The 13,964-nt window shown below is 36.6% G+C and overlaps 1 pseudogene across 1 annotated transcript; it reads right to left on the bottom strand.

The window, feature by feature from the left end:
• Window positions 1-205: 205 nt before the first annotated feature.
• Window positions 206-10,982, bottom strand: LOC147494465 (ABC transporter B family member 20-like; annotated as a pseudogene). The gene is made up of 12 exons (XR_015199849.1): window positions 10,384-10,982; window positions 8,631-8,685; window positions 8,362-8,537; window positions 8,085-8,283; window positions 6,771-7,032; window positions 6,138-6,448; window positions 5,762-5,982; window positions 5,028-5,368; window positions 3,588-4,379; window positions 3,249-3,469; window positions 1,210-2,231; window positions 206-682 (listed from the first exon to the last, which is right to left on the bottom strand). The product of XR_015199849.1 is annotated as an ABC transporter B family member 20-like (transcript).
• Window positions 10,983-13,964: the final 2,982 nt, after the last annotated feature.

Below are 13,964 nucleotides of genomic sequence, written 5' to 3'. Positions count from 1 at the left end.
GGGTCTTTTCATTTTGCGCTTGTTTTTTTTGCAATAGTATTTTTAAATTTTCAGGCCATTGTTTCTGTAGATCAATAACAGGGAATTAACATTGGCATAATACAATTAGCATATAGAAAGGGAATTAACAAATCAGCACACATTTCTGGAAGTGAAGATGGTGGATTTTGGTAAAGAAACATATTCTCCAAGCTTAATTCATACGTTTACCACAAAAAGAAAATCTAGCTCATAATATGATCGTCAATTTACATGGCATGGTTACACTTTCTAAAAACAGGAAGAAATTCTACTTTTACAAACCTAGTATTCAAAGTTTCAATCTTAACTAATAGATTAGCATAATATATTGGCACCTACTGTTACAAGCCCATAAATCCTCGTCTTCACCAAATCTACAAACCCCACCAACAGATAGACCATCAGCTCCGACAGGTAGTAAATCTATGGGCAAATCAAATGTGAAAAACGATAATTTTTACCAACCAATCATCTCTAAATAACATCAATAACAAACCCGTGTCTAAATAAGTCGGTGCTGGCGAAGGCCCTTGCCAAAGTGAGGTTGCATCAGCCGAACATATAAACCATTCATCGCCAGCAGGGAATCATGTGTACATGCCTCATCATTGCAGCCCTATGTGCAATAAGAATTGTTGTTTTGTCTCCCATTATCAGTGTAGACTAAAACACTAAAAAGGGCAATATATTATTTGAAATTGACCAATTGAAACAATGTACTATTTTTAGACCAATTTATGCAATGTACAATTGCTCAAATTGAGATAATACATTATGTACTATCTCAATTGTATACATTACATAAATTGGTCCAATTTGAGATAATTCATAATGAGATAATACATAAATTTGAGCAATTGATATGACAACTCTAATTCAAGGCTAAATTAGATTATCGGAGTGATGACATGTCAGGTAAAAAAAAAATCCTAAATTGAAATTGACAAGAAATTCAAATCTTATTTTACCTCTCTTTACAATTTTGTATTTTAATTTAGAATTTTTTTAATTTAAGATTTTTTCTTCACCTGACACATCATCACTCCAACAATCTAATTTGGTCTGATTTAGAGTCGTGTCAATTGCTCAAATTGAGACAGTATATTGCATAAATTGGTCAAAAAAATAGTACAATTGGTCAACTTTGAATAGTACATTGCCCTTTTTAGTGTTTTAGTCATCAGTGTATCAAGAGCTTCCTGTACAACCCGACTTGATTCAGTCTCAATTGAGGAGCTCGCTTCATCCAGTAATAAAATAGGTGCATTCTTTAGTACCACTCGTGCAATAGCAATTCTTTGCTTCTGTCCAGGTGTTAAATCTACACCCCTCATTCCGATGTGTGTCATAACCATGCGGGAAGCTGCTGATGAAATGGTGCGCATTTGCAATTCTTGCTGCCTCTTTCATCTCGGCCTCAGTTGCATTATGCCTAGCATAGATAATGTTCTCCCTTATGGTTGTTGAGAAAATGATGGGTTCCTGCTGAATAAGACCAAGGTGGTTCCTCAACCATCTAAGATTAAACAGCTTCAAGTCCCGGCCATCCAAAAGAACTTGGCCAGCAATTGGATCACAAAACCCTTCTATCAATGAGATTATAGTGCTCTTTCCAGGCCCCGAAACTCCCACTACTGCTACTGTTTGTCCTCCACTAACTTTGAGACTAAAGTTGCTCAATATCATCATCTCTGGACGAGTTGGATAACAGAAATCAACATTTTTCAACTCAATACTTCCAAATACGTTAGGAGGTTTCAGTCCAGAGTTGTCGTCTGGATCAATCTTGGGAACACGGTCTATGATCTCGAACACTGAAGTGAGAGACTTCTGCCATTTAAGTATATATGGAGCCAGGCCAAAAGGTTCCACCAGAGCAAAAGTTGCAAAAGAGAATACTGTGTATTCCTTCAAGGCTGTTGAGAGATCGATATTGCCATTTTTAACAGAGAATGCAGTGAACCAGAGAAGGAGAGCATTACATGCAAAAAGCAAGAACTGTGAAAACCCAAGGCTAAACCAATACCCATCCCATGCAGGAAACTCTGCTTGAAATTTTTTACAAGCTGGAATCTGTAGAGCTCCATGACCTTATTACCAGCACAAAACGCCACCACAGTGTAAATGTTTCTCACAGCATCCTCAAGGACAAGTGATGCTTTACGGTGCATCTCCTGAATTCCTCTCGAGAAACCTGCAAGCCACATCTTCTGCAATATGCAAATTCACACAGTTACGGAAGGAAGAGTGACAAACTTATGTTCTCCATTAATGAGGCACTGAATGTTACCGATCAAAAAAAAATGTTACGAGTGAAAGGCGCAGATGGAAAAAAAAGTCAAATACAAGTATATATCGAAATAGTTTAATAACAAAATGCATAAAAAATCAACCAATCCAACGATACTTGAACATATCAGCATTATTGGCTCGCTTGGCATGTACAATCCAGACAATGATTCATTAAGTATCCTCAAATACAAAACTATTTGAGGAGAAGTATCCATTATGCGGCTTAATAACAATCAATTCTTTTCCAACTACAGCAGAGTTAAATGCAGACTTGGACAATTAACTAAGATTTTGTTTGATCGCTTTATTTGATCAATTCTGCTTTGAGAAAGCCTATGGTATGATAAATTTCGAAGCAGAGATGATTGTAGTTCCTGAGACACATATAAACATTTTGAAGATCTTGTCACCGATTAGAGCAATGTAACAAATGTCATTGTTTGCCAACCAAAAAACAATTATGAATTTCCAAATCTCTCTCTCTCCCTCCGATATGGAAGGAGGACTTCACACCAGTGTTCACGATTTCGAACGGAATCTCGGAATTCTGCTGGATATTTTGGTTTTTTTTTAAAAAATGAAACGGAATTGAAATATCAATATAGGGTCGAAAAGTGTTAATTTCAAAATCTGGTCAGAATATATCAGGATTCTGGGCGGAAGTCCGGTTTTCCAACAATTCAAAATTCCGAGAATTTTGAAATCTCAAACTATGCTTCACACTACATAAATCCTTCACACCAGATGGTGTGATAGAAGTCCTTTCTGTTGCTTCATGATTCTCACCAGAACGGAGTATAAAAATATATCACACATGAATGAAGCTTATTAGGTAGATGTGATTTAAAAAATAGATTAATTTAGCAAAACAGAAAGGTAGTGTAGCACATAAAAGGTATTGTAATTTAGTAAAGCAGAAAGTTTTGACAGCAAACCTGTGCAATAGCAGAAATAGTAAGTACAGGTAAGGTAGCCAAACCCACAAGTGCCAATCGCCATTCCAGTAACATTCCAATAAGAACTGCCACAACAATAGCAGCAGTATCCTGGATAAATATTGAAAGTCGGTTGCTGAAAGCAGCACGGACAAATGTAGCATCATTTGCCAATCGCATGGATAAAGTATCAGCACTGTTCTCTTCATCAAACCATCCTACTTCATTGCGCAACATTGTTGAAGAGCAATAACATAGTGTAAGTTCAGAACAAGAAGCAGTAGATACATGTGAAATTGATAAATATAGAGATTTACGTAAAGTAAAGGAGTCATGTACCTGAGAACATCATTCTTCTAACGCGTTCGGTCATTTTCTCTCCCATTATACCAAAATAGAAGTGCTGTAAAAAATTGGATACCACTGTTACAATGCCCATGCATGCAATGGTTAGGCACCATTTATCCACTTCCTGATGAAGGTGATGCCCCTCGTATCTATAGTATGCCACCACTACCAATGCAATAACATAAGCAAGAAGAGGATTAAAAGAACCAAAGATAGCAGCACCAATGCTCCCTAAAAGAGCATAAAGCCACTCAGCAAAACTGAGTTCTGCAAGTCTCCAAAAAGATGGAGATTTTTTATGTTGTGTATTTCTCGACTCTCTTTGCTTCACAGGCATATCATCATATGGACTGGGGTCGACTAAAAGTCTTTGAGTGGGAGCACTCATTTTTAGGATCAGATGTCAAAAGGGGAGATATAGGTGATTCTGGATCTGAAGCATTTGATGATTGTCGATTTGCAGAATGAACATCGATTTTCGGTAACTCGGGCAGTCTCATTTCGAAACTGCCTTGCCTCTTTATTGAAGGTTCCTTATCAGCTGCATCCGAAGGCAATCCATTATCCATAATAAGCTCGGAAGGTGGTTTCTGAGCTTTTGGAGATTCCTGCAAGTTGTTGAAGGTGCCTTCTGGGGGTTGAAATGCATGGGTGAAATGCATTCTCTGAAGAGAGGGTGATTTGGCCATCTTAGGAGATGACGGTTCTTGAAAGCTGTGACCAGCTGAAAAATCTTTATCAATTTGGAAACTTGCTGTCTCCTTGTGGTTCCTTATTGGTGTCCTGGATGAGGTAGATTACGATTAGCTGCCAACTATTTATTATCCAACAGAAGCGGAAAACTTGAGTAAAGGAAATAGAAGGCAGATATATAGGTGAAACAGTGAACCACACAAGATATTATACCAAAGGATAGTGATGGAAGCAACAATCACGTCATGGAAGTAACGAAGTCATAATGGGAGAATTCATGACTCATGAATTTGAGGAAAAAAGAAAGAAACATATAACTCATCAAAAGGCAGTCATAGTAAATTGTTGATATAAGAAAATAAAAGTGTAAAAAATCCTCGGTAAATAGATAAAACTTTGAGTTATCAATTAATCAAAAGGTTTGTATGCATGTAATATTTTCTAACAAGCGAACACACCTAACATGTAGAGTTTGGTAAAATAAAATAAAAAATATAAATATAAATGAAAAATGGAAGGGCAAAAGGGACTGCAAATGATGCAACTTTCATCTGAAAGGTAATAACTAGACTAGTGCATAGGGAAGCTCATGGACAGGAAATGAGAATCTCTCGTAGCATTGCCGAATCAGATAACAATTTAACAATTCTTTTCAGACTTCCCAAAACATATCAATTGTCTTCCATGACAATAACTTAGACAGTAAAATGCTGAATGGAAAACAGACATTGGTTATACCTTTTGGGAAGCTTTGCGGCTTCTTCACATCTAAGTAACTCTGCATACAAGCCATCGATGGCTAACAGTTCCTCATGGGTACCCATTTCAACAAGCTGTCCTTCCTCCATCACAACTATATAGCCAGCATTTCTTATTAGGCTAAGATGTCGAGCTATGATAATAGTTGATCGCCCCAGCATGAGAATATCTAGAGCCTCCTGAACAGCCCTTTCTGCTTCAAAGGCAAGGCCACCAGTCACCTCATCAAGAAGAAGAATAGATGGATTTGAAAGCACTGCTCTGGCAACAGAAAGTTTAATCTTTTGTTCTTCCATTAATGCCAACCCAGCTCTGCCCACCTAAAATGCATAAAAATAGAGGAATATCAACAAAAGAATAATGCTTCCATTAATAACTTACTACCAAGCATAAAGATACATGACTTTGCTATGATAATAGTCATTGTTTAAGAGCTCCCCACTCAGAGATTCTGGGGGTGTTCTTTGAGTTTTTTGGATTGCGCTCTTAACGAGACGAGAATATCTATAATTCTAGGACTTCACGAGTTAATACTTTGTATATTGTCAAGATGGAAAATGAGTCGTGGGTTGCATCTTTACTTTTCAAATATAGTTATACAAGAATTCAATGAACGCCTTTACTTGTATAATTTTCTTCAAGGTTTCTTCAAGGTTGAAAAAAAATTGAACAGAAAAAAAGAAAATGGAGACAAAATATCACATATATTCTACCTGTGTTTCATAGCCCTTCTCAAGGGAGCTGATAAATGTATGTGCATGTGCTGTTTTAGCAGCTTCCTCGATCTGATCGGGCGTGGCAGATCGTCCGTACGCAATGTTATCTCTAATGCTCAAACTAAGTAAAGCAGGCTCCTGTGTGACCAGTCCTATTTGGCTTCTTAACCATTCTAGTTTAAGACTCTTAATATTCTCACCATCCAACAGGACTTCTCCTGAAAGCAGGCCAAAATGCATTCAATATCAAGTCTGACAGATGATATAGATGAGACAACTACAAAATAATAATAATAATAATTAAATAAATAAAATATTAAATCATTAAAAAAACATGCTGACAGTGCATGAGAAAATGTTCATCCAAATATACCTAATGTAGGATCATAAAACCTCTCCATGAGAGGAATTATACTGCTTTTTCCTGAACCATTGCGACCAACAAGTGCCACAGTTTTTTTAGCAGGCACAGCCAAGTAAACCCCACTTAAGATGGGAATTTCAGGTCGAGAGAGGTAGCTGAAATACACATTTCTGAACTCAATGTTCCCTTGCACAGACACTAATGTATTTCCTTCCTGATTGATAGAAGACGTTGAACGGCTTATCATCTCGTACAATCTGTAAGCAGCTATCCGCCCTTACTCGAATGAGTAACAATTTGTTGCTGCTTGATTCAGCCAGCTACAAGAAAGAAATTATGAGACATGAAAGACAGGACAGAAAAGAAAATATCATAAATACGAGAATAGGAAGGAGGTGAAACCTATGTTACATGGACTTGCCATATTTTAAAAATAATCTGTGTCGGATATATATCCACGTGTCCGTGTTGGAGACACCAAGGACGCAAATTCTATGTGATATACCTCAATTTGTTATATTTTTCCGTGTCAGATATGGACGCATGTATCCGTGTCAATGTGACTTAGGGGAAAACACACACACTTACACACAGACATAAATACATAAGAGAGGAGGAGAGGGGAAAGAGAGAGACACTTACAGGCCACTTAAAATGACAGCAAAGAGTGCAGTTAATATTTCTCCACCATGGGCTTCTCCCTTAGAAACGAGGAACCTTCCAACCCAAAGTTGCAAAGCACAAGAACATATCGCAAGTCCATATGTAAATCCAAGTTCAAGACCTTGCACCAGACTTATTAGTATGCCACATATCTTAAGGTTGCTTGGAGTGAAGTGGCATAAGAATACTTGGCCAAAGTTTCATTTGTGAATGCATATAAGGTCCTAATATAAGATACTGCCTGTGTAAGTAAGAGATTGAGTTTAGTTACCAAATAAATGACTAACCAACTAATTCATAGATTTAATTCTATTGATCTATTAACCTTAAGACTTAGAAACATTTCATAATGCCATAACTTTTGGTCCACAAGAAGATCACCATGCCTCATATAAATGACCATATACAACCAAAGTGAATCTCACATGAAAGCTGTCATAGGAATTCTCCATGGATTGGCAAGAGTAGCTTTGACCACACACAATCGATCCACTTTGAGTAATTTTTTAGAACACTTACCTTACCACTCTTTGGTTATAGATATGCATGATGTGCCATATGCAAAAGCGATTCAAAGAACAGATAAGTTTCTACACCATCTGAGTGAGGGAACTTATCAAGCAAGGATCCTATGTTGTATGGATTCGCACACAGTATTAATTTTTATCCTGTAATATAGAAGGAAACTACTAAAAGCATGCTAACATTGCAAAAGTCTACTATATGTAATGAAGCGGATTCTTTGTGCTAGGGAAAAATGAATCAAGCAACATCCGACACTGCCATGGAAACCTTTCCTTCTTTTTAGCTACGTTACATGGACACGTCATATTTTGAAAATAATCCGTATCGGATACGTATCCGCGTGTCTGTGTCAGACACATATTACATGTGATATACCTCAATTTTTGAAAATTCGCCGTGTCCGACTCTTCATATCCGTGTCGGATACGGACACACCTATCCGTGTCAATGTAACTTAGCTTTTAGTAGAATTTTATTGATAAAATTACTTTTTTATTACAGGAAAATAACATTTTATAGAATAGGGTTGCCCCCTTAGCATAAGCAAATCGCTCCCAGATCATAATGGACAAATGTCCCCACCTAGCTGGAAGTTCTAACATAATTACATTAGCGGGGAAGAAAAATATATTTCTTTTGGATAAGTAAAAACTAAAAAGACAGAAAAGAAAATCCAATCAAATATGAAGGCAAAGCCGAGTCATTCTACAATATACATACTCCAAATAACTCTTAAATAAGAATATACACATTATAAAGGAAAATAACCTGCTCAGCAATGCTTGCTGCTTCAGCATATGCATCTTGAATGTTTTCAGCAAGTCTGAAGAAATATGTTAGATATTCCACCTGCTGCAACAATGAAAGGCCCAGTGGCTAAGGTTATGAGTGCAATCTGCCAGCAGTTGATCAAACCAATGATAAGACCTCCAAAGAATGTTGCCATGTTATGAATATAGTTTCCAACCTGTCACATCAAATTTTAATGTTAGAAGTAATATTCAACATGTGAAACTTTATTGAACAAACCAAGATTCAAGCATACTTTTTCACTTAAAGCCGACTGAATAAGAAGCACATCGCTCAATACTTGGCTCACAATGTCCCCGTTGTTCCCATAGGTATCAAAGAAGCTCATATCCTGGTTAAGCAATACTTGTACATACTTTGATCTGATGACTGCAGTCTGCCTCTCTCCAGTAAGAATCCAGCATGATACCTCTATGATACAAAATGTTGTTGAAAATTACAAATAAACCTTCACATAGTGTAAATTGCACAAAAGAATTGATAACTAGGGAAGCTTGATCTTACCAATCCAACCAGCAGCAAAAACACCAATGGCAATATAAACAACAAACAGAGCATGCTGCACGCCAAACAAGAATATAGTTAGCGTTATGTGTTTCAAATTCTAACGAACAAAAACGACATGTAATATATGTCAGCTGCAAGGGTCCCAGGGGCCAGGGCTATCACACATTACTATGTACTTTCATGTTTCGGAAATGTCATAAAAATCTTGCAATATATTCCTTCTGAACAAGTAGATAAATATATTACTTTTGTACTGAATTACACATCCTTAACAAAGAATAGTGAGGAATATCCTAAGTCCTGCAGAAACAAGATATTTAGATCCACTCGATTTCACCCATGCTTTGAGTGTAAGTCCATTCTAAGACTTATTTCTATCCCTATTAAGAGCTGCAACTCGGTGAAAATAACGGAAGTAACTACAACCGTTGCACAAAGATTTTGCCCACATTACTTAACATAATCCCCAACTTCCGTTCTGCTATTCCCGAACTTCTGTTTAACAAACATCACACTCAATATCAAACTATTTTGGAGTAAACGAGTGGTACATTTAAGAATGCATCCCCTAATATTCTGGGGAAAGTTTAACTCTGTTACAGCTAGTGAACCTAGTAATCACCCAACAAAAAAACACATATAGGGCTGTAACTACCAATGGATCAGCACTCAACATTTGCAGTGTGCAAAGAACAAAAAATTACTAAGACCAGTTACAAACCACATCACTGGCGAAATCCACACACTTCAAGTTACATTAACATCTGCTTGAGCAGTTATGTGCCAGAGAAAGAAAGAGCACTAATTCATGAATTTCATACGAGAATGACTTTACAATAATAAAATCAAAACCAGGTTATTTATTTTGGTTCTCTCTGATACCATTTCTTCTTCTGCCTTTTCTCAGAAAAAAACTAGAAACTAAATAAAAGAAGAAATCGGGTTATTTTTTTGGTTCTCTCTGATACCACTTCTTCTCCTGCCTTTTCTCAGAAACACAACCACTGCAATCTATGATATTTTCATACTATAATTTTATGCACTTCTAATAAGTATTTCAAAGCTTCTGTGAATTGCAAATAAATTAAAACATGATTCCATCTCTAATCTATAAATTAAGGTGTTTCACATTGTTTTATGTTCCATGCTCAGCCCTAACTTGGCTGAGAGCTGAAAAGGGAAATAAAAGGAGAAAACATGGTCAGATGCTTAAAATTATTAATTGAGCAGTGGATCTTGCATGATCAATCCCTCTCAAGAAATGATTTACTTCTACACCAATAGACTAAAGGCCAATGAAGCTTCATCTCTTGATTGATCTTTAACTACATCGTCACATTCAAACACGTCCTAGCCTCACGCCTAAGGGCACCTATTGTCGCCAAGCCGTTAGGCTCTAGCGCCTAGACAGGTGCCGTGCCTTTAAATGCAAACTAACCAAACCACCATGAAAACTCCTCTTATCCTCTACTTTCCACAAATCAACAGACCCAAAATTTAAAATAAACTCTGTTAAGGATACACATAATTAGTCATAATATGTGTATCCCACCTTCTTATGTTCCTCGTAAATTAGTCCTAATTTCTTAACAGTCGTAAGTAACACAAACGCATATTCCATGTAAGATATACAAACTCATTGAGTTCAAGTCTATACTTCAATCAAGTAAAACACTACACCTAAAAAAACCTACAAACAATAAAAATTACTAAAACAAAACATATCTCAAAAAAAAAAATTGAAACTAACCTTACTAAACTCATCAAAAAGCTCGTTGCGAGTCTGCGTTGTCCCCGAAGTAGCATGTAAACTAAGTAACTGAATAACTTTTACAAAAAAATGTAAGTAAACAATAAGAGCAGTCCCATGAGCAGCAGCAGCAACTGAACCAATACTCATTAAAAACCAATCAAAACCATCAGCACATGCAAATAATCTAGAAAAAGGTACAGCAGCTGCTGGTGGTTCAAGTTCTTCATTATCTTCCATTCCATTATCATCTTCCCTCCACCAACTAACTCATTTGGTTCAATACTTGAATCCAAATATGGGGAAGGTGATTCTGGTGATTCTGATACTTCTGAAACTGGTGTTAATGGTTGTATATGTGGTGGTGACCAACCAAACAATCCTCTAGAGATCATCATTTTTTATAAAGTTTAAGTTTTTATAACACCCTTTACTCTATTTCATTGAAACCCCAAGTCAATTTTGAGGTTGGAGCTGAAATTGATGGAGATTAACTAGGGTTTGAGTGAGTCAAAATTGGTTTGACTCAGTCAAAGTTTTGAGTAGAAGTGGAAATATAGAGAGAAAGGAGGACAGAGCTAGTTTTAGTTGTTTGTTGTTTCAGATTTTTTTAGTCGTGTTTTTGTTGTTTGACTAACTGAGTTGACTCAGCGATAAAAGCCGGAATTTATGGGCAACTTACCGAATCGGATCCTGATTCAGGTTTCATACCCACTAAAACATTCCAAAATAGGACGTGGAACCCACTTTTGGGCCCATGCAAATTGTCATATTTGCCCTTATAGCTAAAAATTGAAATTTCAATTGTACCCCTCCTAAATGACACCTCATTGTATGCATTAAATGCATGGGAGAGAAAAAAATATCTTGTGGGAATGTCTTGTTCGTACTGAACACTGGTTGCTTTTATTCTTCTTCTTCATCATTTATTCCGAAATTGATTGCACGTATCCTAAGTGCACAATCTTTTTCCACCAATAGATTCTTAGAAGGTCCAAGTGTGTTTTGAAGCTTCTGGGTACACTTTAAATTCTAGCATTAATAATGTCTGCTTTAAATTATTTAGTTTGTGGCTCCCAATTCTTCTTTAATGTTTGTGATAAATAGGGTCATTAATGATGTATTTGGTCATAAATGTATTTCATTTAGGGTCGTTTCATTTATGTGCAACATTAATATCCCAAGTTAAAAGTTAGTTTTTGGAGTAAAGTTTGAAACTTTAACTAAAGTTTCCACAGTAGAGTATTTTGATTTATAATTGTTTTAACTTGTAAAGTAGCAAACTTGTAAAGTAATTGGTTCATCTTTTAATCACTGAAAAAGTAATTAAAGTAGAGTACCATCGAATACATTCTGAGAAATCTAGTTTAGTAGCCTGGAACGTTAGTACAGTGCCATCGACTTCACGCAAAAGTTGTATACATACTCGAGACTATTCACAATTTAAGGCTTTCTTTTGAACGAAAAGTAATTGGTTCATCTTTTTGTCTTTCGTTGTCATTTTTTGAAGTTAGAGAGATTTCTAAATTGAAGTTTAATATTTGATGAATGGAAGTAGAAAATAAGACAATCATACTAATTGGCAATAACATGCACTACAATGGGCTCACGTTAAAAGTGGGTGCAAAACTGACAGTCTGATAGCGGTACCAGGAAAGGACATTTTATTTGTAAGTGGGGGGGGTAATGTTAGAACTCTTGGCAGTGGAGTTGTGACATATGTAGGTGGATCAACCAAACTTAGGTCTTGCAGTATGAACATATGTTTTGGTGACTTCGAAGTTTTTTTGGAACAAGTAACGAAGATCAAACCTCTTCAATTTAGTTACCTAGTATCCGTACACGTTTGCACAATTGAAGATGAGAACGATTTTATCGAGATGATGGACGTGCACAGGAAGAAAAGCGTTGGAGAAGGTAGTTTGTTGATATTCAGACAAGAGAACAAAGATATGATGGAGGAGGATGTCCCACAATCATGCTCATCACCTGATTATGATAATAGGATAAGAGAAGGTATGTTTGTGATCCTCATTGTTATTTATTTAATGGATTCACTTGAAACTAATATTCCGATTGACGAAATCATTTTGTAGATATTTATGAACCATCTCAATTGCATGAAACTGAATTGGGCGAACCATCTGTTGTGCTCGATACTGGGTACCATGTCGCTGAAACGGTCGTTGCTGAAGCATCATTTTTGCTTGAAATAAAATTTGGAGAAGTTAGTGGTAAGTGTTTTATAGAACTGTGAAATAGGTAAGCACAGGAAGACCTCGAACTAAATTTTTGCCTTAGAATAACTAAATTGTTTTGCAATTAGTATTATTGGAGGTGATTCATCTCGAACTCAGATAGGCGAAGCATCCCGTGTACCTGACACTTATGGTGGTAAGTGTGTTATTGCGGTTTTCTAAGTTATCATAATTGTAGGGCGGGTAAAAAAGATCGAGGACATTATATAGGGACTCGCAGATAGTATAGTGATTTAAGGAATCACTATATAAGGTCTTGGCAGTAGAGTTGTGACATATGTAGGTGGATCAACCAAACTTAGGTCTTGCAGTATGAACATATGTTTTGGTGACTTCGAAGTTTTTTTGGAACAAGTAACGAAGATCAAACCTCTTCAATTTAGTTACCTAGTATCTGTACACGTTTGCACAATTGAAGATGAGAACGATTTTATCGAGATGATGGACGTGCACAAGAAGAAAAGCATTGGAGAAGGTAGTTTGTTGATATTCAGACAAGAGAACAAAGATATGATGGAGGAGGATGTCCCACAATCATGCTCATCACCTGATTATGAGAATAGGATAAGAGAAGGTATGTTTGTGATCCTCATTGTTCTTTATTTAATGGATTCACTCGAAACTAATATTCCGATTGACGAAATCATTTTGCAGATATTTATGAACCATCTCAATTGCATGAAACTGAATTGGGTGAACCATCTGTTGTGCTTTCGATCATCGGGTACCATGTCATTTGAAAGCGGTCGTTCTTTGAAGCATCATTTTTGCCTGAAACAAAATTTGGAGAAGTTAGTGGTAAGTGTTTTACAGAACTGTGAAATAGGTAAGCACAGGAAGACCTCGAACTAAATTTTTGCCTTGGAATAACTAAATTGTTTTGCAGTTAGTATTATTGGAGGTGATTCACCTCGAACTCAGATAGGCGAAGCATCCCGTGTACCTGACACTTATGGTGGTAAGTGTGTTATTGCGGTTTTCTAAGTTATCATAATTGTAGGGCGGGTAAAAAAGATCGAGGACATTATATAGGGACTCGCAGATAGTATATTTGATTTAAGGAATCAGTATATAAGGTCTTTCAAAAACAATGTTTTTGTGGTTTGTCGGTTGCAATGGTAAAATACTGACATGTTTAGTAAATAGACCTATGCAATTGCCTAAATTCTTGTGCAGTTAGCATTGTTGGGGGTGAGACGCTGGAAACTCAGTTTTTGGAAGCATCCTGTGTACCTGACACTTATGAAGGTAAGTGTGTTATTGTGGTTTTCTAAATTATCGTAATGATAAGAGCCCAAAACTGTAGTTTTAACCCCTTAACCA

The sequence above is a fragment of the Coptis chinensis genome, chromosome 6 (assembly GCF_015680905.1).
Source record: "Coptis chinensis isolate HL-2020 chromosome 6, ASM1568090v1, whole genome shotgun sequence".
Lineage (NCBI taxonomy): Eukaryota > Viridiplantae > Streptophyta > Magnoliopsida > Ranunculales > Ranunculaceae > Coptis > Coptis chinensis.
Note: the sequence above shows the minus strand (reverse complement) of the source record. Positions and strands in the feature narration are given on the sequence as shown.